The 25,580-nt window shown below is 43.6% G+C and overlaps 1 protein-coding gene across 5 annotated transcripts in view; it reads right to left on the bottom strand.

The window, feature by feature from the left end:
- Positions 1-25,154, bottom strand: part of LOC124614045 (juvenile hormone esterase-like) — a 496,653-nt gene extending 471,499 nt beyond the window's left edge. For all 5 annotated transcript variants that reach the window (XR_006979685.1, XM_047142877.1, XM_047142878.1 and 2 more), the window contains exon 1: positions 25,048-25,154. The gene's annotated coding sequence lies outside the window, so the exon portion shown is untranslated. The remainder of the gene's footprint in view (positions 1-25,047) is intronic.
- Positions 25,155-25,580: the final 426 nt, after the last annotated feature.

The following is a 25,580-nucleotide window of genomic DNA, read 5'->3' as shown; positions in this document are numbered from 1 at the left end:
AAAAATGGCAATTGGCACTAAACAAAGAAAAATACGAGGTCATCCACATGGGTACTAAAAGAAATCCGATAAATTTAGGGTATACGATAAACCGCACAAATCTAAGGGCTGTCAATTCGACCAAATACCTAGGAATTACAATTACGAGCAACTTAAATTCGAAAGACCACATAGATAATATTGTGGGGAAGTGGAAACAAAGACTGCGCTTTGTTGGCAGAACACTTAGAAGATGCTACAAACCCACTAAAGAGACAGCCTACATTACACTTGTCCGTCCTCTGCTGGAATATTGGAGCGCGGTGTTCGATCCTTACTAGGTAGGATTGACGGAGGACATCGAAAAAGTGCAAAGAAGAGCAAAAAGTTTCGTGTTATCGCGCAGTAGGGGTGAGAGTGTCTCTGATACGATACGCGAGTTGGGGTGGCAGCCACTGAAACAGAGGCGATTTTCTTTGCGGCGAGATCTATTTACAAAATTTCAATCACCAACTTTCTCTTCCGAATGCGAAAATATTTTGTTGACATCCACCTACGTAGGGAGAAATGATTATCATAACAAAATAAAAGAAATCAGAATTCGAACGGAAAGATTTAGGCGATCCTTTTTCCCACGCACCTTTTGAGAGTGGAATGGTAGAGAAGTAGTATGAAAATGGTTCGATGAATCCCCTCCCAGGCACTTAAATGTGAATTGCAGAGTAACCATGTAGATTTAGATGCTGCTTTCACTAATTAATCTCTCAAAGCTACCCATTTTTTTCTACTCTATTCCTTTCCCCTGCTCTTGTCAATTGTTCCCTAATGCTCCCTCTGAAACTCTCTACAATCTCTGGTTCTTTCAGTTCATGCAGGTCCCACGTCCTTGAATTCCTACCTTTTTTGCAGTTTCTTCAGTTTTAATCTACAGTTCCTAACAAAAAAATTGTGGTCAGAGTCCACATCTGCCCCTGAAAATATCTTATAATTTAAAATCTCTGTCTTACCATCATATAATCAAGCTCAAATCTTCTGGTGTCTCCAGGTCTCTTTTACATAAACAATCCTCTTTCTAAACCAAATATTAGCTATGATTAAATTAAGCACTGTGCAAAGTTCTACCATACAGCTTCCTCTTTCGTTCCTTTCCCCCAATTCATATTCACCTACTATTTTTTCTTCTCTGTCTTTTCCCGCAACCGAATTCCAGTCCTCCATTAAAATTATATTTTCGTCTGTCGTAAGTGTCTGAATAATTTCTTTTATCTCATCACACATTTCTTCAGTCTCTTCATCATCTGTGGAGCTTGTAGCCACATAAACTTGTACTGCTGTGGTGGGTGTGAGCTTCGTATCTATCTTGGCTACGATAATGCGCTCACAGCGCTGTTGATAGTATCTTACCCGCTTTCCTGTTTTTTTATTCACTATCAAACTGACTCCAACATTGTCCCTAATTGATTTTTTTGTACACCCCTGTATTCATCTGACCAGAAATCTCGTTGCTTCCGCCACCGTATTTCACTAACTCCCACTATATCTGACTTCAACCATCCATTTCCCTTTTTAAATTTTCTAATGTATCTGTCCAGCTAAGGTTAGGTTAGGTTAGTGTTTAACGTCCCGTCGACAACGAGGTCATTAGAGACGGAGCGCAAGCTCGGGTTAGGGAAGGATTGGGAAGGAAATCGGCCGTGCCCTTTCAAAGGATCCATCCCGGCATTTGCCTGAAACGATTTAGGGAAATCACGGAAAACCTAAATCAGGATGGCTGGAGACGGCATTGAACCGTCGTCCTCCCGAATGCGAGTCCAGTGTGCTACCACTGCGCCACCTCCCTCGGTGTGTCCAGTTAAGGGATCTAACATTCCACACTCCGATCCGTAGAGTGCCTGTTTTGTTTCTCCAGATGACGACATCCTCCTGAGCAGTTCCCTCCCGGAGATCCAAATGGGGACTATTTTACCTCCGGAATATTTTACCCATGAGGATGTCACCATCATTCAACCACACAGTAGAGCTGCATGCCCTCGAGAAAAATTACGGCTGTAGTTTCCCCTTGCTTTCAACTGTTCGCAGTACCATCACAACAAGGCCGTTTTAGGTGATGTTAGATGGCCAGATCAGTCAGCCATTCCGATTGTTGCCCCTGCAACTACTGAAAAGGCTGCTGCCGTTTGTCAGGAACCAAATTTTTGTGTAGCCTCTCAACAGATATCCCTTCGTTGTGGTTGCACCTACGGTTATCTGTATCGTTGAGCCATACAGCCATGCAAGACACCCCACCAACGACAACGTCCATGGTGCTTGGGGGGGGGGGGGAGGAAACTACAAGGATAATTTAATTTTGTAAAAGCAACGAATATTGCATTCGCTCGTCTTGCATCAGTACGATTTTGTTTTACGTGTTATCTTGAGACCGCAAAGGGCATAGCTCTCACTCCTCTTGTATCACAAGCTAATTTTATTAAAAGGGGGGCTAGAACTTTAACACTGGAAATATTTTCACTAATTTATCCATACGTTTTTAGTGTAGGCTTCCATAACCACTACTTGAAGTTGAAAAGTTGCCTTACTGAGGATTGTTTCGATCGTACGAACACTTGTGAAAGGCGCTGCATTTCAGTTAGAACAGCTGTTGGGCGAGTGCGTCAGAGTGAACATAAGTTGCCATAATTCTGGCTCGCCCATTATGTCGAGATGTCTTTAAGATATGTGTCGTTCCTTGCTCTTACGTTGACATAGATCCCCTACGATCGAAGTCACTCATCTAATGTGATCTCTCCCTGTCGCCTCTGGTTATCGATGTCGTAGGCTGTTCTAGACGCCACAGCGTATTGTAGGCCCTAAGAAATAAACCAGTATTTCTCGTAGAAACATTGTGCTTGCTCCTTTAGTACTCCATAACAATACCAACATGAAGCTTCTCCTGGCCAGCCACATATTCTGCGGCTGTGCATCACATTCCGACAGAATAGTGAAAGTGTCCTGGAGTACGCTTTATGTGCTTTTCCTAAGTTGGTTCAAGCGAATTCTGTGACAGTTTCCTGAAAAGGACCATTTTCTGTTCTTTCCATTGACGCTGGGCAAGTCAGCCGTCTCTGTCGACATAACTGCGATGGGGTTCCGAAGGAGAGACAGAGAGAAAGAGAAAAAGATAGAGAGAGAGAGAGAGTGAAACGGCCATAGAACTGTGTACGAATAGAGATGGAGAGCAATAACTACAGATCAGCTTGGTAGGCGAATACGAACTTTATAGCTGGAATGTATCGAATTTTGTCTGTAGTGGCCTGAATTCCAGCCACAGCCTTCACGGCCGCCGAGTTTTCTTTTCATGTGTTCTTTATTTTTCAACCGAAATGAGCCAGCTGCTTTCAGTAACCTCCATCAACGTCTGGCGTCGACTGAGCTCCAGGTTGAGGTCTCGAAACTGGCTTAAGTATTTTCTGTTACGATTGACCTCTAGACGGAAGGTCGAATAAAACTGATCTCTGATGCGTCAAGAACACCAGTGTGCTGGTTATGTGTGCTCGCTGCCTTAATAAACTGACAATGTGGTGCAATTTATAAGTAGGTAACTGTCAGTGCATAATGGAGGGTACTTCTCGCCAACGTTATCAATTTTCAGGTCTGTTCTATTCGCTTATTGAGCGAGCGGAAAATAACCATCAGTGAAGCATATACGTTCCTCCTTAAACCTTGCACTGCTTTCCCTTGGAACAACTCACCATACATCACACACTCATACGTTTATCGATATATTTGCTACCAAATCTCCAAAAAGAGTAATATGCACTGATCAGATCTCTGTACGTGGCACGTCTGCGCATGATGTTATATTCAGACTTAGTCGTTGCAGTATTCAAAGAACATAGTGCAAATCCCAGGTACAGTCCCTCTTTAACTGAGGACTTTCACATGCCCGCCGAGGTCTAGCAATAGGCAAATACAAACCTGCAGCTGAAAGTCTAGTCCCTATTGAGGATTTAAATCAGCAATTCACCATGCCGAAATTTTTGCTTGCCCAACACACAAAGCCGCAAAGCACCGGTTGCCTTAAATCATCAGTAGTTGGTACAAAAAGAAATATTTGCTGCAGGCCTAAGCTTTATTTAATACGGCCAGAGACGTCAAACGCATGAATTTGTTCTGCAACTGCAGGACAGGATAATATTACCGTGCAAATAACCAGTTTCCTCGCCGATCCACAACTGCCCAAATTAACGGACATTTTTAACGACACTCTAACATCCAAAATCTTTCCAACAGCCTAGAAGCAAGGACTCAAAAGCCATTAGCCAAGAAGGAATCTGCCAAACAACCGTCCGTCTACGGCCTTATTTGCACTCTACCGACGAATATCAATCAGGTTCCTGCAAAAATTGCGGCACTACCACAGCAGTTATCTAAGTGAGGACAAACGACAGGCGGCTACCATGTTCTTTTTGAACTTCAAAAATGCTTTCGACACTATCGACTTTGCCATTCTACTTGCTAAACTCACAAGTAACTTTTTTTCTTCAAGTGCTGTACAATGGTTCCACTCGTACGTTACATCCCTCCAACAGCGTCTAATAATGGAGATATGCAGTATCAGTAGTTCCAGAACAATCGGTACTGAGTCCTCCACTTCTCTCAATATGTGTTAACGATTTGTCGACTACTCTCTACCACTGAAAACACCATTTATATGCTAACTATATTCAGTGCAAGCCCAAGAAAACCGTGCACAGCCATCCAGCGTGTAAATGCTAACTTCATTTCTATCTAAGCTGTCTAACGTGCAAGAAATCAGCGCTGGGAAGTACCTCAACGAGGAACAGCTTGAGAAAGAGAGGGGATTTCCCAGGTTACATGCTATGCACTGCAAGATACGAAGTTTTCTCCCTGCACGAAGACAGGTGAGCAAGGTCATCGGGAGGGATTGCAAAGTGGGCCCACCAATAACGGAAATGATACGATGGAGGGCACAGTAACGGAGACCATGAACAAAACCAGCCAAATAGGATGAGTAAGTCATTCAGATGACCGATCAGTCAGCCAGTGAAGCAGACAGTGAACAGTGCAGAGTAGTCAATAGACAGCGGGCAGACAGAAGTCAAACGGTCGGTAGTCAATGAGTAGAGAAGGAGACAGTGACTAGACAATGTTACAGACACCAGGCAGTCAGAGGAAGACATTGAGAGGAAGACATTGAGTTTATACAGTGTTGTCAACTCAGTTTTCGAACTCTGAGTCAAATTCCTGCTTTCATTCTGATGTCAATCATTACTTCAAGACATACTCATTTCTCGCTTCATGTTGAAAGAATTTACCTTGCGACCCTATGGACAGTTCTTAGAGCATCCAACTGCGCTTCCTTGTCTCATCTAAGCCTACAAATGCTACAGTAACACAGCTTCTTTTAGGCATTAATAGTTGCTGCAGGTGCAAACAGGAACACCGTCTCAGGCATAGTTAAAGGATTAAGTCAGCCAGGGAAAAGACAGAAAGATTTAAGCCACACTGGTTGTCGCCGCAAAGCCGCAGAACACGGGAGATGAAAGATGCCAGCTGCCAACCGGCCGCCACATAAACAATGACGGGTGATGGATGTATCGCGCCGACCTCGCGTCTGTAGTACACGCCTTCATGTAAACTAACTCCGTCGAGTAATGAGCTGAGAAAATTCACTCCTCCTCTGCTTGGCAATTACTGAATCTTGTCTGCACCCAGTCAAATCTCCACTGATATAGACTTTTCCATGCTCTGAGCCTTCAGTATTTATTGCAGTATTACACGAAAAAGAGCTTTGCATACGGTAGAGTTACTTATGAAAGGATATGGAGGGTGCCCCAAAAATGTTGCGACAAACTTCGAGGGATTGTAGAGGATGTCTTGAGGAGTAAATCTCCTATAGGAACCCGAGTCCCGAAACGTCTTCCAACGACGCTGCAGAGCGTCCAAGTTATAGGCGCTGCCGCCTGCCATTAGGCCACCCCGTGGGCAAAGGAGAGTAGCTGCTTCTGGGAAATTCTAGCTTCTCCATGTACTGACATAATCTACGAGATGATTGAAGTCCAAGGCGAGCTTTATTCAGACATACTTTGCCTCTGACAGAGGGCTTTGTAAACGGAGTGTTGCAAGTGAAGGAATAAAGCTGCTAAGCAACAGTTTGACACTTCATTGAGATGAATAACCCTAGCTCACCAAAGTCTTCGTCCATCTACAAGGCTTTGAAAAGGCTGCGTATTGGAGGTGGTCGTTCCAAGGAGAGTCTACTGAAGTAAAGGTTACGTAACCAGAAAGGAAAGTTCGGTGTTCCTGTGGTAACGGGACTACAATAACACTGTTTATACATTGATGCGACAACGTTTCTCTGTCGTCACACTTTAAGAATTCTTTTGTACCATCCAAATGCAACATAGCTGCGAGTTGAGGAACAAATGATCAAATTTCCTGTCACAAAAGACACAGTTCCTAGTAAATGACGGCAATCCATCGAGTGAAACGGAAACGATATCTGGCGTTCCGCAAGGAAGAGTTATTTCTACATCTATTATACGTATTCCGCAAGCCACCATATGCTACATGGCGGACGGTACCTTGTACCACTAATAGTCCTTTTCTTTTCCATTCCACTGGCAAACGGTGTGAGGGAAAGACGAAATCTATGAGCCTCTGTCGGAGCTCTAGTTTCTCTCATCTTATCTTCGTAGTCCTTACGCGAAATGTACGTTGGCTGCAATAAAATCGACCTGCAATCAGCGCCAAATTCTGGTTCTCTAAATTTCCGCAATAGTGCGTCGCGAAAGGAGTGTATTCTTCCCTTTAGGGATTCCAACTTGAGTTCACGAGCATCTCCGTAATACTTCTGTGCTGGTTGAACCTCCGGCCTCTGCTGTTTCTAATCCGTATAAACGATTAGGGAGTCAATGCGATCAGTCCTCTCATATTGTTTGCAGCCGATTCTGTTATTTACTGTCTACTAAAGGCAGTAGAAAATCGAAAACATGATCAATAAAAAGTGTGATGTACTCCACAAGTACACTAAAAATATCCGTTAAATTTCGGTTACATAACAAATAATTCGTATTTAACTGTTGTGTATTAAACGAAATACCTAGAGATTAAAATTACGAACAACTTACTTTGAAACCACCACATAGAAAATGTGGGGAAGGCGAACCAAATACTGCGTTTTATTGACAGGACGCTTAGAAGATGCATCATGTCTACTAAAGAGACTGCCTACACAACGTTTGTGGGTACTCTGCTAAACCACTGCTGCGTGGTATGGGATCCTTTCCAGACTTACTGACACCGAGCGAGGTGGCGCAGTGGTTAAACACTCGACTCGCATTCGGGAGGACGACGGTCCAATGCCGCGTCCGGCCATCCTGATTTAGGTTTTCCGTGATTTCCCTAAATCGCTCCAGGCAAATGCAGGGTTGGTTCCTTTCAAAGGGCACGGCCGACGTCCTTCCCTAATCCGATGAGACCGATGACCTCGCTGTCTGGTCTCCTTCCTCAAAACAACCCAACTTATTGACGTAGGACATTGAGAAAGAAAGGGCAGCTCGTTTTATATTAGCCTGAAATAGAGGAAAGGGAGTTCTGGATATGATACACAAGCTGAGATGTCAATCATTAAAACAAAGGAATTGCACCAAGAGCTTTTCACAAAATTTCAATCACCAACTTCCTCCTCCAAAAGCGAAAATATTTTCTTGACTCCCACCTACATATGAAGAAATGATCATCTTAATAAAATAAGAGAAATCATAGCTCGCGTGGAAAGGTCAGGGTTTTTATTTTTCCCACGTGCCGTTCTAGAGTGGTACGGTCGAAAAATAGTCTGAGAGTGATAGTGTGAACCCTCTGCTTAGCACTTAATTGTGAACTGCAAAGTAGTGATGCAGATACAAATGGAGATGTAGATTGTCAACGTGTCGAACGAAGAAGGGCACTGAGGACGAGGACGTCGATAGAAGAAAAATATGTTACCAGCTTCTTTATGAAATTTAACTGTCACTGACTTGTATGTTTCGCCAAGCTCTAGTGCGCTTGGAGACGGTGAAGTTTAAGGCCTGCGAGTGTCTAACGAGGTGTGCCCAACAAACTGAAAGATGTGTATTTTTAGTATACAGGGTGCGACATCTAAGGCGGGCCAGTCCATATATATTCAGAGTGAATAAAGATATCAAGGTGTAGTTTTCGTCAAGTTATAGTAGACAAAACTCATGACATTCTCAAGTAATTTTTATCATTTATAGGCGCCTAACTACCGCCCCCGGTAGCTGAGTGGTCAGCGCGACAGACTGACAATCCTAAGCTCCCGCGTTCGATTCCCGGCTGGGTTGGAGATTTTCTCCGCTCAGGGACTGGGTGCTGTGTTGTCCTAATCATCATCATTTCATCCCCATCGACGCGCAAGTCGCCGAAGTGGCGTCAAATCGAAAGACTTGCACAAGGCAAGTGGTCTACCCGACGGGAGGCCCTCGTCACACGCCATTTATTTTATTTTACGACACCGACTTTTTTTTAATGGAACTATGTTCTTGTTTCTGTGGCGTGTGAAAAAAGCTTCCAAGAGGACTTCAGCAACATAATGTATATGGAACTTGATCAAATAGTGTCAAGATAACATGGCCGCAGACCACCGTCCCCCCGTCAGGAGAAGAGGTTGCGCAGACGTTTGCTCTATTACACCAAAGCCGGCCGCTGTGGCCGAGCGGTTCTAGGCGCTTCAGTCCGGAGCCGCGCTGGTGCTACGGTCGCAGGTTCGAATCCTGCCTCGGGCATGGGTGTGTGTGATGTCCTTAGGTTAGTTAGATTTAAGTAGTTCCAAGTCTAGGGGACTGATGACCTCAGTTGTTAAGTCCCATAGTGCTTAGAGCCATTTGAACCATTTATTACACCAAATGTAAGAAAACAAGGGACTCAGGTATGGTTTTGTGATTATATGTGCACTTGAAGGGTATCTATCTGTATTCTGCTGTTGTAGCAAGCGGCAATCAGATAACCTGCTATTGAGACAATCGCAATGTACATGATAGTCGAAAAGTGAGTATCGTTTATGGCGAATGTCGTCAAACTATTAGAGCAGCGGTGCGGTTGTATCCTGAAGAGTATCCAGGTGGTCCTAGGCACTCACGACCTGTCTTTGAAAACATTATAAAAAAGTGTTATAGAAACTGAAAAGTGCTCAAAATAAAATACGCCAATGAAAAAGAAAAGCAACCGAGGAAAGAAATGAAAATAACGTTTTAGCAGCTGTGACACACAATGTAAATATCAGAGTCACCTCGGAAGTGCGACAAGGATCACCTAAACAAATGCCCTGGAAACATTACATTCCATCGCATTTCATCCTCTTCACATGTTGCTGCACCTACAGCTTTGTGACAATAACTTTCAAAATTTATCACAGTTCTCCGATTGTTGTCTACTAAAAGTGCAAAGTGATGCAGCACATTTATGCAAAATTTTGTTTAAGGAAGAAGCATCGTTTACAAAGCATGGGCAAGCCAGTCTTCGCAATATGCACTAATCGTAAGTTGAATATCCACACTGACTCAAAGACGTGTATAAAAACAACGCTCTTGGTCTAACAATGTTTTGTGCCTGCTTTTTAAGACCCGCCGCAATGACCCTATTTTATTGATGGGTATCTAAAGACGCTCGAGTATCCTGAGTCCCTAAGATATGCTTCTGCCGCAATTATTGGAAAACAGCTCTTTGGACATAGGACAATTAGTGTGAAAGCCACATAACAGATGTCCCTCGCATTCGATACATGCAATGAGAGACCCTCTTAAGAGAACATTTGGGGAGTATCGTTCAGGAAACGCAAAATGGTCTGCATACCCGCCAAACTTAACACTTTTCTATTTTTCTCAATGACGAAAATTAAGAGATCTATCTGGCTATACCGACGACTCTCCAAGGCATGAAATGTCTTTTAACATGGGTCTGCGCAGCCATTAACTCCTTATGAAATTCAGCGTGCAGTATTGTTTCTCCAGAGTCACTTCACAGCGAGGAGCAATGCTCAACGTCAGCATTTTGACCACTTAGTATGACACCCGTGATAATAAATGCGCGAACCATACCTGAGTTACGAGCTTACTCAGAATTGGCATACTTGAAGCGCCAAAGAAACTAGTATAGGCATGCGTATTCACATACAGAGATATGTAAACAGGCTGAATACGGCGCTGCGGTCGGCTACGTCTATATAAGACAACAAGTGTCGGGCTCAGTTGTTAGATCGGTTACTGCTGCTACAATGGAAGCTTATCAAGAGTTAAGTGAGTCTGAACGTGGTGTTATAGTCCGGTTCGAGCGATGGGACACAGCATCTCTGAGGTAGCGCTGAAGTGGGGATTTTCCCGTACAACAATTCCAAGAGTGTACCGTGAATATCAGGAATCCGGCAAAACATCAAATCTCCGACTTTGCTGCGGCCGGAAAAAGAAGAATGGGACCAACGACTACGGAAGAGAATCGTTCAACGTGACAGAAGGACAACCCTTTAGCAGATTGATGGAGATTTCAATGCTGGGCGATCAACAAATATCAGCATGCCAACCATTCAACGAAACATCATCGATATGGGCTTTCGGGGCCAAAGGTCCGCTCATGTGCCCTTGATGACTGCTCGACACAGAGCTTTATGCCTCACCTGGGCCCGTCAACACTGACGTTGCACTGTTGATGCCTGGAAGCATATTGCCTGGTCGGACAAATTGTATCGAGAGGACGGACGTGTACGGGTATGGAGACAATCTTATAAATCCGTGGACCCTGCATGTCAGCAGGAGACTGTTCAAACTGGTGTAGGTTGTGTAATAGTGTGGGGCGTGTGCAGTTGGGGTGATATGAAACTCCTGATACGTGTAGATACGACTCTGTCAGGGGACACGTTTGTAAGCATCCTGTCTGGTCACCTGCAACCACTCATGTCCATTGTGCATTCCGGCAGACTTCTAGCAGGACATGCGACACCCCACACATCCAGAATTACTACAGAGTGGCTCCAGGATCACTCTTCTGAGTGTAAACATTTCTTCTGGCCACCAAACTCCCCAGACATGAACATTATAGAGCATATCTGGGTTGCCTTGCAACGTGCCCCCACGTACTCTTACGGATTTATGGACAGCGCTGCAGGATTCATAGTGTCAGTTGCCTCCAACACTACTTCAGACATTAGTCGAGTCCATGCCACGTGGTACTGCAGCACTTCTGAGCCATCGCTGGGGCCCTACGTGATATTAGGCAGGCGTACTAGTTTCTTTGGCTCTTCAGTTTAAAAGGGCGGACGTTCGAGGAACCTGTTCTCCTAGCGGCGGGACAGAGATTTGCGGCGCCGTTCTTGATGCTATTTGACCAAGTCCTATACATTTATGTCGTTGAAGTTCTCTTCATATCTTTTTTCAATTGCCACAGAAACAAGTACATAGTTACTTTAGAAAAAAAACAATGCCGGTGTCGTAATTAGGCAACTATAAACGATAAAAATTACTTGAGAATGTAAGAATTTAGCCATGTTGTCTACTATAACTTGGCGAAAACCGCAACTCGATATATTTACACATTCCAAATACACCGGGTGATCAAAGAGTCAGTATAAATTTGAAAACTTAATAAACAAAGGAATAATGTAGATAGAGAGGTAAAAATTGACACACATGCTTGGAATGACATGGGGTTTTATTAGAACGAAAAAAAAAAAAAAACAAAGTATTGCTAGACGCGTGAAAGATCTCTTGCGCACGTCGTTTGCTGATGATCGTGTGCTCAGCCGCCACTTTCGTCATGCTTGGCCTCCCAGGTCCCCAGACTTCAGTCCGTGCGATTATTGGCTTTGGGGTTACCTGAAGTCGCAAGTGTATCGTGATCGACCGACATCTCTAGGGATGCTGAAAGACAACATCCGACGCCAATGCCTCACCGTAACTCCGGACATACTTTACACTGCTGTTCACAACATTATTCCTCAATTACAGCTATTGTTGAGGAATGAAGGTGAAGATATTGAGCATTTCCTGTAAAGAACATCATCTTTGCTTTGTCTTACTTTGTTATGCTAATTATTGCTATTCTGATCAGATGAAGCGCCATCTCTAGGACATTTTTTGAACGTTTGTATTTTTGGTTCTAATAAAACCCCATGTCATTCCAAGCATGTGTGTCAATTTGTACCTCTCTATCTACATTATTCCGTGATTTATTCAGTTTTCAAATTTATACTGACTCTGATCACCCGGTATATGGGATCCCCTATTTTAGCTGCCTCGCCCTGCATGTCCAGTGTTTTCAGATACATGAAATACGTACACTTTATTTCCTATTTTATGTGCGTAATTCCCACTTGTGAATCTTTTTGACGGATGAAAACTGTCTGAAAGCATAGAACCTTTTCTTTGGCGAGCAGTGCTCTTACCGACTGAACTACTCAATAGGCCTTCAATGCTTCGGTTCTGCCAGTAACTCTCAACTACCTTCCAACTTTCCCAAAAGCTACCCTCTGTGCCTTGCTGACTAGCACTCCTGGAAGAAAGGAGACTGTGGAGAAATTGCCTAGCCGCAGCCTTGGGGTTGTTTCCAGCATACGTTTCTTTGCTGAGACGTAAGTTCTGTTGCTCCCTTACGTAAAGGCTACACTGCGGAGACGACAAAGTTTCCTTTTATGATATGCGACATTACTATTATCCCGTTGTTTGGATATTTCTTTTTGCATTCTTTGTGTCGATATTAAATGCTGACAGTCTTCGTCAACGAATACACGTTTCAAAGGATTTATGTTTCATGACTTTTAAGAGTGTTTTTGACAAGAGTGATTCCTGTTAAATAACCTGCCACGTCAGTTTACTATTTCGCACTTGTGTACAAACGGTAACGAATTCGATTCACATTGAACCCACCTGATTCTCTTTCACTTTACTGTTCTGGTTACTCATATTAGGAGATTGTTATCGAGTGTGGGATGGTTGTGTCTCCCTTGCCGGATTTCTGTAGAGCAGCCACTTCCCTAATGGCTGCCAGTCGGCAGAAAGTCTCGCGTGTCTCCATGATACACGGTTCGCTCTTCTGCTCTATCTTCAGCTGCGTCCACCCCATTACCTCCATCCGATACTGCGACTGTTTCTCGCCCCACGGGCTCTCCAGGTCACGGAAGAGAACAGGAAGAACATTCTTCGCAGAAAATGTGCAAATTTTAGTGTCAGAGTTGGTTCTGGTTACCGACGGCGAAGTAATCGGAACAATTATTATGGCAAAATTGTTTCTGGTATGTATTAAAAATGAAAGAATGGAAATGATTGGAGAAGGACGGTCATAGCTTCATCGTTAAGCGAGTCAACGTGTGGATTCACGTATTACCAGGAGTGCTGCACCTTTTGAAATGTGTTCGCGTTTGCTGTCGAGTACGCCTAGAAATACAGCGCTCATTTACGGCAGTCTCAGAAGTCGGCTATAACAGAATTCTGGCCAATTCACAATCGTTTCGCAATCACTGACAAAAATACTGCAACTACACTACTGGCCATTAAAATTGCTACACCAAGAAGAAATGCAGATGATAAACGGGTATTCATTGGACAAATATATTATACTAGAACTGACATGTGATTACATTTTCACGCAATTTGGGCGCATAGATCCTGAGAAATCAGTACCCAGAACAATCACCTCTGGTCGTAATAACGGCCTTGATACGCCTGGGCATTGAGTTAAACAGAGCTTGGATGGCGTGTACAGGTACAGCTGCCCATGCACCTTCAACACGATACCATAGTTCATCAAGAGTAGTGACTGGCGTATTGTGACGAGCCAGTTGCTCGGCCACCATTGACCAGACGTTTTCAATTGGTGGGAGATCTGGAGAATGTGCTGGCCAGGGCAGCAGTCGAACATTTTCTGTATCCAGAAAGGCCCGTACAGGACCTGCAACATGCGGTCGTGGATTATCCTGCTGAAATGTAGGGTTTCGCAGGGATCGAATGAAGGGTAGAGCCACGGGTCGTAACACATATGAAATGTAACGTCCACTGTTCTAAGTGCCGTCAATGCGAACAAGAGGTGACCGAGACGTGTAATCAATGGCACCTCATACCACCACGCCGGGTGATACGCCAGTATGGCGATGACGATTACACGCTTCCAATGTGTGTTCACCGCGATGTAGCCAAACACGGATGCGACCATCATAATGCTGTAAACAGAACCTGGATTCATCCGAAGAAATGACGTTTTACCATTCGTGCACCCAGGTTCGTCGTTGAGTACACCATCGCAGTCGCTCCTGTCTGTGATGCAGTGTCAAGGGTAACCGCAGGCACGGTCTCCGAGCTGATAGTCCATGCTGCTGCAAACGTCGTCGAACTGTTCGTACAGAAGGTTGTTGTCTTGCAAACGTCCCATCTGTTGACTCAGGGATCGAGACGTGGCTGCACGATCCATTACGGGCATGCGTATAAGATGCCTGTCGTCTCGACTGTTAGTGATACGAGGCCGTTGTGATCCAGCATGGCGTTCCGTGTCACCCTCCAGAACCCACCGATTCCATATTCTGCTAACAGTCATTGGATCTCAACCAACGCGAGCAGCAATGTCGCTATATGATAACCGGAATCGCGATAGCCTACAATCCGACCTTTATCAAAGTCGGAAACGTGATGGTACGCATTTCTCCTTACACGAGGCATCACAACAACGTTTCACCAGGCAACGCCGATCAACTGCTGTTTGTGTATGAGAAATCGGTTGGTAACTTTCCTCATGTCAGCACGTTGTAGGAGTCGCCACCAGCGCCAACCTTGTGTGAATGCTCTGAAAAGCTAATCATTTGCATATCACAGCATCTTCTTCCTGTCGGTTAAATTTCGCGTCTGTAGCACGTCATCTTCGTGGTGTAGCAATTTTAATGGCCAGTAAAGTATTATCAGTTATCAGACAGGAGAACTGGAAACAAATCGTGGTATTTATCATGTCCTTGTTAAAAACTATATACAAAAATAGTGTCATAAAGTAACTAACAAGATCGAACAACTCTTTCTTTCCTCTTTTCCTTTGCGTGTGTGTGTGTTTTCTTCTGTGTATCCAGGGTTGTCTGATAGTGTCACTAAGCTTGTTGTAACAGGCGACTCATAATATAAAGGTGAAGCAAAATTGGCAACGGTAGCAACATATTGTGTAATGACAGTGTCTCTCACAAGCGAAAACCGCCATAACTTCTCTGGGTGGTACGCAATCAGTTCCGAAGCTGCAGGAGTACTCAAGCGAGATGAGAAATCATCGCCAACGTTGATTGCAACGTGTAATTTGTAGGAAACTAGATGTATTCTCCTATGAAGTTTATTAAACTATTGTTCTTTATAAATAAGTTATTTATCGGTAAGGCTTTAGCTCAGCGGGATAAGCAAGGGAGAAGGGACCAGCCCTGTTTGTCTTGGTGAACCTGTCAGTCGCTCGAAACAGCTTCGAGAAACGTAGAGGTTAAACTGGACAGCTTCACTGAGATATACATCCGGTATCGGCTTAATAGGATTCGGAACTGTGTCGTGGTTCTCCACATTTACAGCCGCCTACGCAACTGAGAGATACTGTCTGTCAACATTCTGCCAGAAACCTGTTGTTACGCAGTGCCTTACGTTACTATAGACTTCCATAACAGCTACACTGAGATTCGAAGAGGCGAAACGTCCTCTCAGACTGCATCACAGAGTCCATGAAAATATTGCAGAAGCATTTTGTGGACTTCTCAAGTTGTTGACAGATGAAAATTCGTAATACTAGTGTTTCAGTCAAGCTACAGTTTCAGTCAAAGAAAATTTAGAGAACCGGCATTTGAGGCCAGTAGCACAACGATTCCACTGCCGCCAACGAACATTTCGCGTAAGGACCATTCGAGAGGAAATGACTTGTAATGGTACAAGAAACTCTGCGCCATGCACCGTTCGGCGGTTTGCGGAGTATGTATGTAGATGTTTGTGTAAAAAATACTTCTTCTAGATCACTCTGAGGGCGTAGAAAGGCCGTTGGTAGGGCAGAACGGTATTAGCAGAAATTCAAGCACCATAGCACACGTGTTCTGCCGGTCGAACGATGTGGCATAGTTGTTAAAACAGTGGAGTTCCATTCGGCAGACCTAGCTTCAGTTCTCCCACTGGCCATCAGGAATTTTCGTTCCCTTGGTTTGGCTAAACTGCCTAAGGGATGTTTAAATATGGATCTTCTGATATCACACGACCGAAAGCCTTCCCCACCCAATACTGGTTTGGGCTCTGTCTCTGATGACTACGGTTTCCTTTTCATCTCATGTTCTCTGTTGCGAGTCGAAGATGGGTAATGGCGGGGTCCTTCTTAGTGCAATCAATGGCGCTTAATGTGTCAAAATTTATTAATTTCGAACTGAAACATTTTGGCTCATTATTTGTAATCTTTAACCCAACGATTACCGCTCTGGTTACCATTGTCACGCGTTCTGGAACAACGGTTTTAAAACCCCGTTTGGCCACCTCGACTCAGATTAACTGTGGTTCACCAAAGATGTCGCAGGCGAGTGATGGGTGTTTTATGTGAACAGTGGCGAGGCCGATTGCTCCGCCCCTTCCTCTGAACCCAAGCAGACGCTCGTTTCTTAAGATTCGTACCGGCTGGTTTTAACTAAAGTGCAGCTACTTACGGAGGTCCATTGTAGGCTGTGATTATCGCATGGGAGGCGAAACTTAATAAATATTCTAATGCGTTAATGCACAACCGATTTACACTGGAAATAAATTAGTTCCAATTTTTGACGCCAGGTGAAATCTGGTGCTGAGAATGCAAGAAAGATGTATATTAATGTTTCCATATACGTTGTATTAGGAACACACGTGTGCAGAAAAGATAAAACAAGTGAGATAGGCATAATGTTGATTTTATTATTAACCGCCGCTTACACAATTCGTTCAATATGAGCGCCAAAAACGTCGACAAGCCGCTATACAGCGCCAGGTTTGCATCTGGTGACCAGAATTGGAACAAATTTTTTTTCCAGCGTAATTCGATTCTGCATTAACGCATTATCATGCCTTGCATGGTTCACTGACGTACGGTAATTACAGCCCATATGGACCTCCGTGAGTAGCTGCACTTTAATTATACGGTATGTGATCAAAAATATCCAGACACCCCCGAAAACATACATTTTTCATATTAGGTGCATTACTGCCAGGTACTCAATATCAGCGACCTCAGTAGTCGTTAGACATCGTGAGAGAGCAGAAAGGGGTGCTCTGCAGAACTCACGGACCTCGAACGTGGTCCACTGTTTGCGATGTGATAGTGAAGTGGAAACGTGATGGGACACGTGCAGCACGAAAGCGTACAGGCCGACCTCGTCTGTTGACTGACGGAGACCGCCGACGGTTGAAGAGAGTCCAGACCATCACACAGAAATTCCAAATTGCATCAGGATCCACTGCAAGTACTATGACAGTTAGGCGGGAGGTGAGAAAACGGATTTCATGGTCGAGCGGCTGCTCGTAAGCTACACATCACGCCGGTAAATGCCAAACGATGCCTCGCCTGGTTTAAGGAGCGTAAACATTGGATGATTGAACAATGGAAGAACGTTGTATGGAGTGACGAATCACGGTACGCAATGTGGCGATCCGATGGCAGAGTGTGGGTATGGCGAATGTCTGGCGAACGTCATCTGCCAGCGTGTGTATTGCCAACAGTAAAATTCGGAGGCGGTGGTGTTATGGTGTGCTAGTGTTTTTCACGGAGGGGGCTTGCACTCCTTGTTGTTTTTCGTGGCACTATCACAGCACGGGCCCACATTGGTGTTTTAAGCACCTTCTTGCTTCCCACTGTTGAAGAGAAATTCGGGGATGGTGATTGCGTCTTTCAACACGATCGAGCACCTGTTCATAATGGACGGCCTGTGGCGCAGTGGTTACACGACAATAACATCTCTGTAATGGACTGGCCTGCACAGAGTCCTGACCTGAATCATATAGCACACCTTTGGGATGTTTTGGAACGCCGACTTTGTCTCAGACCTCACCGACAGACATCGATGCCTCTCCTCGGTGCAGCACTCCGTGAAGAATGGGCTGCCATTCCCCAAGAAACCTTCGAGCACCTGATTGAACGTAAGCCTGCGAGATTGGAAGCTATCATCAAGGCTAAGGGTGGGCCAACACCCTATTGAATTCCAGCATTACCTACGAAGGGCGCTTCGAACTTGTAAGTCATTTTCAGTCAGATGTCCGGATACTTTCTATCACATAGTGTAACTACCAGGTACGTCGTCATGATAGAGAGATCTACCGTTTCTCCCTCTCCTTCCGGTAAGTTGAAATTCTTTTTTAAATCAGTCTTCTGACTGGTTCGTTTGACGCTTCCCGCCAGAACTTCCTCTCCTGTGCCAGCCTCTTAACTTCACAAGTGGAACGGTCCATAGGTCGTTGTCTGCCACAGACGAAACTTGACATGGTGAAAATAAAGGAACACGCATCTTGGCTTGGCTGCCATCTCTCAATAGTTTCCGAGAATACGATGGCTCAAGTTTCAGTGCCACTTCACCAGTATGGTCGTGCAGTGTAGGGATAAGTGAATTGGTAGCGTAGTGGTTAAGGGTACAGTTTCAAATTATTGTGTCCCTTGTTCGAACGCAGACTTACATTTGCTTTCTTTGTCTTCTGTTATTGAGGAAGTACGTGGCATTACTAGTTTTTGTGACATCGTGAAATATAGTGGAACAAAGACACGAAAACAAGCATTTCTAATATTATTAAAAATAGATTTTGTCATCCAAACTCTTCTACAATCTTATATCATTAACAGTAACTGAAAATAAAGAACATCTAACTTCTAGTATTTCATTTTTTCCCTTTGATTTGTACTTTTACAATTCAAGGGACTCAGTGAATTTCGCATGGCGATATCTATCACAAAAACACTCAAAAGTATGAAAATTCGGAGCATCACGAGCAACGTGCGAAGGCAACATATGCTGCAGTTACATTTTTTATTGTATCATTAGGAACAGCAACCTCGTAAACTTTGCTAGATAGCACGCGATCAGGGAATAACGTCACAGCAGACTACTATACAAATGGAAGGATTTTCTCGAAAGCTGGAGCCTGCAACTGATGATGGGTCAAGGCGTGTGTTTTAATTGCATCGCTTGCACTTGTGATTTCCCTTCGATGTGCGACGAGTATAGGGCACTTCAGTAATCAGCCACTGTATTTTTCATCTATGGGTAAAATTACGTGTCGCAGTGTTGACAGAATCGGGTACACTTTAGCAGAATTTCCTTTAATGAACAGGTCAGTGTTCCTATTCCATTAACAAACAACCCACCATATAAGGAAACTGAAGAGTTAGAACTTAGATATTTTTCATTTTGAATTGCTGTCAATAGTATAAGGTTAACTAACGTCTGTGAAACCTCTGTTTTTCATAAGATTAGAAATACTTATTTCTTTTCTCAATAATTCTATTGAATTTCACGACGTTGCAGATAGTATTGATGTCACATACTTCCCCAACAGAAGATAAAATAGACACAGAACCAGAAAGAGAGAGAGAAGAAAAAGAACGTAACGTTGGATTCGAACATGGCGTTAATATTTGAAGTTGTACACTTATCCTTGCACTGCGCGAGAAAAGTAGTAAAATGACACTGAAACTTTAACTTTTATTTTCGCGGAAACTGCTGAGTATTGGCACCTAAGGCAAAACAGATGTGGTATTATTTTCTTCCTTCTTCCGAATTAGTCGCGCGGGGTTACCGCGAGGTCTTGGGCGCATTGCCAAGGCTCGTGCGGCTCTCTCTATCGGAGGTTCGAGTCCTCCCTCGGGCACTGGTGTGTGTTGTCCTTAGCGTAAGTTAGTTTAGGTTCGATTAAGTAGTGTGTAAGCCAAGGGACCGATGATCCCAGCAGTTTGTTCCCACAGGAACTTACCACCTCTTCCGAACTACTAAGTTTCGTCTGTCAGAGAGAGGGGTACGGAGAGTTCCCCTTGTCACAAGAGCTTTTGAACCAAATGCCCTCGATTATTTGTTGGATATATTCCAACCTCTTCATTCCATTAGATCACTGGTCTCCAAACTTCCTAAGATCATTATCCTTGGATGTAATCAGATATCAGGTAGTACCTGGGGGGGGGGGGGGGCGGAAGGGGGGGCCGAGAACGGTCTACCGCCGTTCAGCACTGACATATCAAATTCCGAAAATTAAACTCTGAAAATTGGCTTGAGCAGCTAGCTCGGCAGCCCACACGCAATGGAAATACACTGAAGAACCAAAGAAACTGGTACATCTGCCTAATATCGTGTGGGGCCCCTGTGAGCATGCAGAAGTACCGCAACACTACGTGGCATGGACTTGACTAATATCTGAAGTAGTTGTGGAGGGAACTGATAACATTAATCGTGCATGGCTGTCCATAAAACCAGTGTAGTACGAAGGGATGGAGATATCTTCTGAACAGCACGTTGCAAGGCATCCCAGATATGCTCAATAATGTTCTTGTCTAGGGAGTTTGGTGGCCAGTGGAAGTGTTTAAACCCCAAAGAGTGTTCCTGGAGCCACTCTGTAGCAATTCTGCACCTGCGGGGTGTCGCTTTGGCCTGCAGGAACTGCCAAGTCCGTCGGACTGCAGAATGGACATGAACAAATGCAGCTAATCAGACAGGATGCTTACATACGTGGCCACTCTACTTAACTGCGCTCTTCACACTATATTTCTCGGGTCAATGGTTGTCCAGCTGGTTACATTAACGGCCAACGAGTTTGAAATCGTAGAACTTTAAACCGGCAACTATCCCCCAGAATCCTTGTATTGAAGACTTGGAATATCTCTGGTTTAACCAACGAAATAAAATTAGGAGACAAATACATGCAAACACTAGAGTCCAGTGCTGGTCGAAAAACGTCGCCAGTAATATTATTAAAATAATTACAAAAACTTGCTTTATGACCTTTTTAATGAACAAGTCGTATATCTTAGTAGATATTTTAACAAATATTGGCGTCAACATTCACTATACAGGGCGGTCATAAAAAGTCTGAAAAAGTTGCAAAGGTGTTGCAGGGCAGGTTGCTCTGCGAAATAATTGCTAAACAAAGAATTCGATACGTTGCGTAGTTTCCGAGTTAATTAGCATTGAAGTTACCCAATCTGGCCGCCGCGCGCCACTTCAAACCGCCCACCAGAGATGGTGTCGCCAAAGGTGTGCTTAGATTGGTTTCCTAACACCGAACAAAAGAGCAATAAAAAAACTGGACATGGGTTACTAAACCCACTAAACGTTTGCAGTCATGTGAAGGCGTTAACTCATTGGTCTTCTCCCAATGTTCGGCAGACGTTTTGGCTTTAGAGAGAGAAAAATTCTTTGGTCGATACTGTTCAGTGGGAATATTTAAAGACTTTGCCGTGGCTACTTATTCACGGCCGGCCGCTGTGGCGCTTCGGTCTGGAACCGCGCGACCGCTACGGTCGCAGGTTCGAATCCTGCCTCGTGCATGGACGTGTGTGATGTCCTTATGTTAGTTAGGTTCAAGTAGTTCTAAGTTCTAGGGGACTGCTGACCTCAGATGTTAAGTCCCATAGTGCTCAGAGCCATTTGAACTTATTCACGAATTTCAATACGCGAGACAGCACTCTTCAGGACTACAGTTACATATTTTCTCGAAGAATGCTTTCACAGATTTCAGTGTTCATTACGTCATTAAATTAGAACATTTATCCAAGAAATTGCGATGACATAATCTCAAACATGACATCCGTCACCGTATTTTATGTCATCAAAGTGTGTCTGGGCAACACCAACTAAAAGCAAGGCCTCGGCGCTTGTTCGTGACATCACGTCAGCTAGGCACGGCGAACGCCAGGTCTGTTGCGGGCAGAAACGCCTGGGCGTGCTTATCACTATAAATCTCTTATTTTTGGACAAAATGTTTGGTATTGTTTTGGATTCCGCAGTTTTATTTAGATGAAATATTTTCTTACTATCATAAAGCTACAAATGAAGATCATAGTTCTGTATTCCTGAATCCTGTCGAAATAAACTTGGATCAATATGAGAAGATGCTTTGCCCCGTTACAAGCTTCGGAAATTTTACATTCAAGTAACTATATTTGCTTGATCCATTTTGTTATCGAAACTTACCCCAACCCCCTTACAATGAACTCGTTTCTTTTATTTATTTATTTATTTTCGTTTGACATCGTCACTGGAAATGTGAACTAATTTACATGTGTAAATGTCCAACCTTTGCCAGTCATTAGATTGCAGTCGTTTTCAACGAAAGGAATTCTAAACAGGAAACAAAATAGCTTCATACATCGAAAATACTGCTGAGCTTAAACTTTTTTATACATGCACATAAGGAAAGATATATATTCCCCTCTTGCAACTGAAAGAAGTAACTTTATAAGATAAAAAAATTTTATTTGATAAAACAAGTATCTCTCTTTTGCCTCTTCGTCTGTCCCCTACCCCCTCCCCCAACGTGTACAATCGCAAGATATTTCATTAACATTCAGTGCTCCTCACCCCATAATCAACCAACATACCTAAAGAAGAGCACAAATATGTTCACAGTTTCTTGTAAAAGCAACCCAGTACAAACGTAAATTCCTCAGATTTACAAATAAGGTAAAGAAGCACGAATTCTGTTGCTGCTGGACCATGAAGTTGTTTTTGTATGTCAATCCTTAAAACAGGTGGAAATTTAAATTCAGGAGTACACTATTTGTTAAGAAGTGTAATGAATTGCACAATTAATTGATTGCAGAAATCTCTCAGAACTATGTGTGTTGGTCAACTACCGCCAATAGTTTCACATTTTCCTCTGTCAGAGAGGGAGACACCACCATTACGAGTATGCCTGCAACAGACCTGGCGTTCGCCGTGCCTAGCTGACGTGACGTCACGAACAAGCGCCGAGGCCTTCCTTTGAGTCGGTGTTGGTCTGGGGCACCTCTGTCGGTTTGGTGCCGTTCCCACATACAGGAAAAGCTGTTGAACTAGGATTCTTCAGCACATAGCACCTACGTCACTATTAGTTATTTCTCTTTGCGGATGTTAGCAAACACTAATCGTTAGTAAATTTTTATTTACACTCTTGCGGTTTCCTCTTAGCAGTGCGATCATGGAACTTTGCATAATGGAAACAGCTTTTAATATTCTTTGTTGACAGTACAGTTTTCTTGGGAACTAACTATTTTAAAGGGTGATGCGGTCAGAGGGGGACAATTTGCAACTTTTCTATAGATTCGACTGTTTACATTTACAGCAAGCCTTCGTGTTTCTCAACCGTTCTCCCTAAATCGTTCGATTTTTAGTACAATTCGGTACACATTTGTGATAATCAGTTCTCTTGCAACGTTATCCATCGGACATCTTGTTTCAACGTTCTAAACATCTGATTTCGTTAGTCCTCAGTAGAATACACAAATTTAGACTGGCAAAGATACAACGGAGGCGGCTAATAATACTGGAAGATTCGAGTTCAAGCAGTTTATAGCATTTCTGCATTTAGGAAAATATTTTCATGATGTTGATTAGAAATAGTTTGCCATATTCTGTAATTATGAGGGATAAAATACAGGAAACGAAAAATTATCTACAACTTGTTCAATAATCACACTGCAGTTACAAGAACCAAAGGACGTGAAAGGGAGGAGAAGTTCAGAAAGAAGCAAGACAGAGTTCTCCCCATTCCTTACGTTACTCCATCTGTACGTGGAGCAAACAGTAAAAGAAACCAAGGAAAAGTCTGGTAAAGAAATAAAGGTGACGAAGAAGAAATAAAAAGTTTAAGATTTGTCTATAATGCTTCAATGCTAGAGAGATGGTAAAGGAGTTGGAGGAGCAATTGGACGGAATAGATATTGCCTTAAAGAGGGTATAACATCATCATCAACGAGCGTAAAACAAGACTGTTTGAAATTTCTCATAATTAAAGATAGAGAGGAGCGATATGTATTTGCTCTGAAACAACTTTTAATAGTCAGGATGGCATTCAGTACTATTTGTTCCGGATGATTGGTTTCAACAGTTAAGACCGTCATCTTCTGATCTTCAAAAACTTTTTGTTGTATGTCCTGTACGGCACGTGTGATGCAATCGTAATGGAACAGGGAATACAACAACAAGATTTTTGAAGATCAGAAGATGACGGTCTTAACTGTTGAAACAGCTTGTCAGGATTATAGAGTATTCAGTGCTATCTTGGCTAGTAAAAGTTTCCTTACAACAAGATTAATGGCTCTAGTGGAATTAAACCGGTTTACTCTCGGAGGATTAGTTAAGGAAATAATTGACGAATTTTGCTGTTTGGGTAGCAAAACAGCTGACTACGGCAGAAGTGGATGGAGATGTAAAATGTAGACTGGCATTAAGTATGTGAAGTCTGAAACCGGCGTGATGAACAGTAAGGACGAGTAGAGAGTAGAAGTGTTTGAAATGTGGTGTTAGAGAACAGTGCTGAAGATTAGATCGGATAACATATTAAGAAGCACTGAATCGAGTCGGGGAATATATCTTTATGACACAACTTCATCAAAACACACACGGATGATAGCACACATCCTGAGGCATCAAAAAATAGTTAATTTGGTATTGGAGGGAAGTAGGGTAGGAGGGTGGACGAGACCAAGTATCGACTATAGCAACCAGGTCCACGTAGGTGTAAGCTGCAGTAGTTACGAAGAGATGGATAGACTTACTCAGGATAGATTAAGTTCGTGAGATGCATAAAACCAATTTTCGGACTGAAGACTGCAAAAATAACAAGAATTCAAGCGATTGTGACTATGTTATTTTGATCCATTTAATACTTACTATATAAGCTCTATTCGCTTCGCCAACGTTTACTAATTAGGAACAGCAGTCAAAAAGCACTGGGGACCTCCCAAAGTCCATTTTATAATAATTAATCACTGCACTACATAAAATACTCAGAACTAGGCCACAGCGGCAGCCTTTTTAGCAGCTGCCCTATGTTTTTGAACGCCACTGTATACGACGCAGAGAGAAATAGTGAAGCGCGTGGCGTAGGGTGGGCGCCTTACCTCTGCGTGAGTGTGGTTGGCGGCGTAGCGATGTGTACGGGCCGCGGAGAGCACGGCGTCTGTAGCTGGACGGCGCTGCGACGCGTGTATAAGAGGTCATGGCTGGGGAGGGGGGAGGGAGGGAGGAACCGCGGACCTAGCCCGCTCCCCTCACTAGCAGGACGCGCTCATGCGGAAATTATTATCGCCAATTTGAAGACTCAAGTATTCGGGGCGTTAAGGGACGCACGCGACTTTCTACGGTGGAAACATTTCGTCGACGTACGAGATTCGGTTGAAATCTCGAACCCAGAAGCTCATCTTTGGCGGGAAATGATCGTAATGACTGAGCTGTCCGTCCTTGCAGCTTTACTTCCACCAGTAGGTTGGGTAGCTCCGTCTGTACAAGTGTATCTAACAGACCAGCATTGGGAGCTTCATGTAAGATTTCAAAAGCAACATACAAAAATTTTCCAAAAAAATTTACGTATGATTCTTTCTACTTCTTCAAATGATAAAATAACGAACTACGAGGGCGCAGTTTAGCAAACATC

The sequence above is a fragment of the Schistocerca americana genome, chromosome 4 (genome assembly GCF_021461395.2).
Source record: "Schistocerca americana isolate TAMUIC-IGC-003095 chromosome 4, iqSchAmer2.1, whole genome shotgun sequence".
Taxonomy (NCBI): Eukaryota; Metazoa; Arthropoda; class Insecta; order Orthoptera; family Acrididae; genus Schistocerca; species Schistocerca americana.
This window is presented reverse-complemented; position numbering and strand designations above follow the sequence as displayed.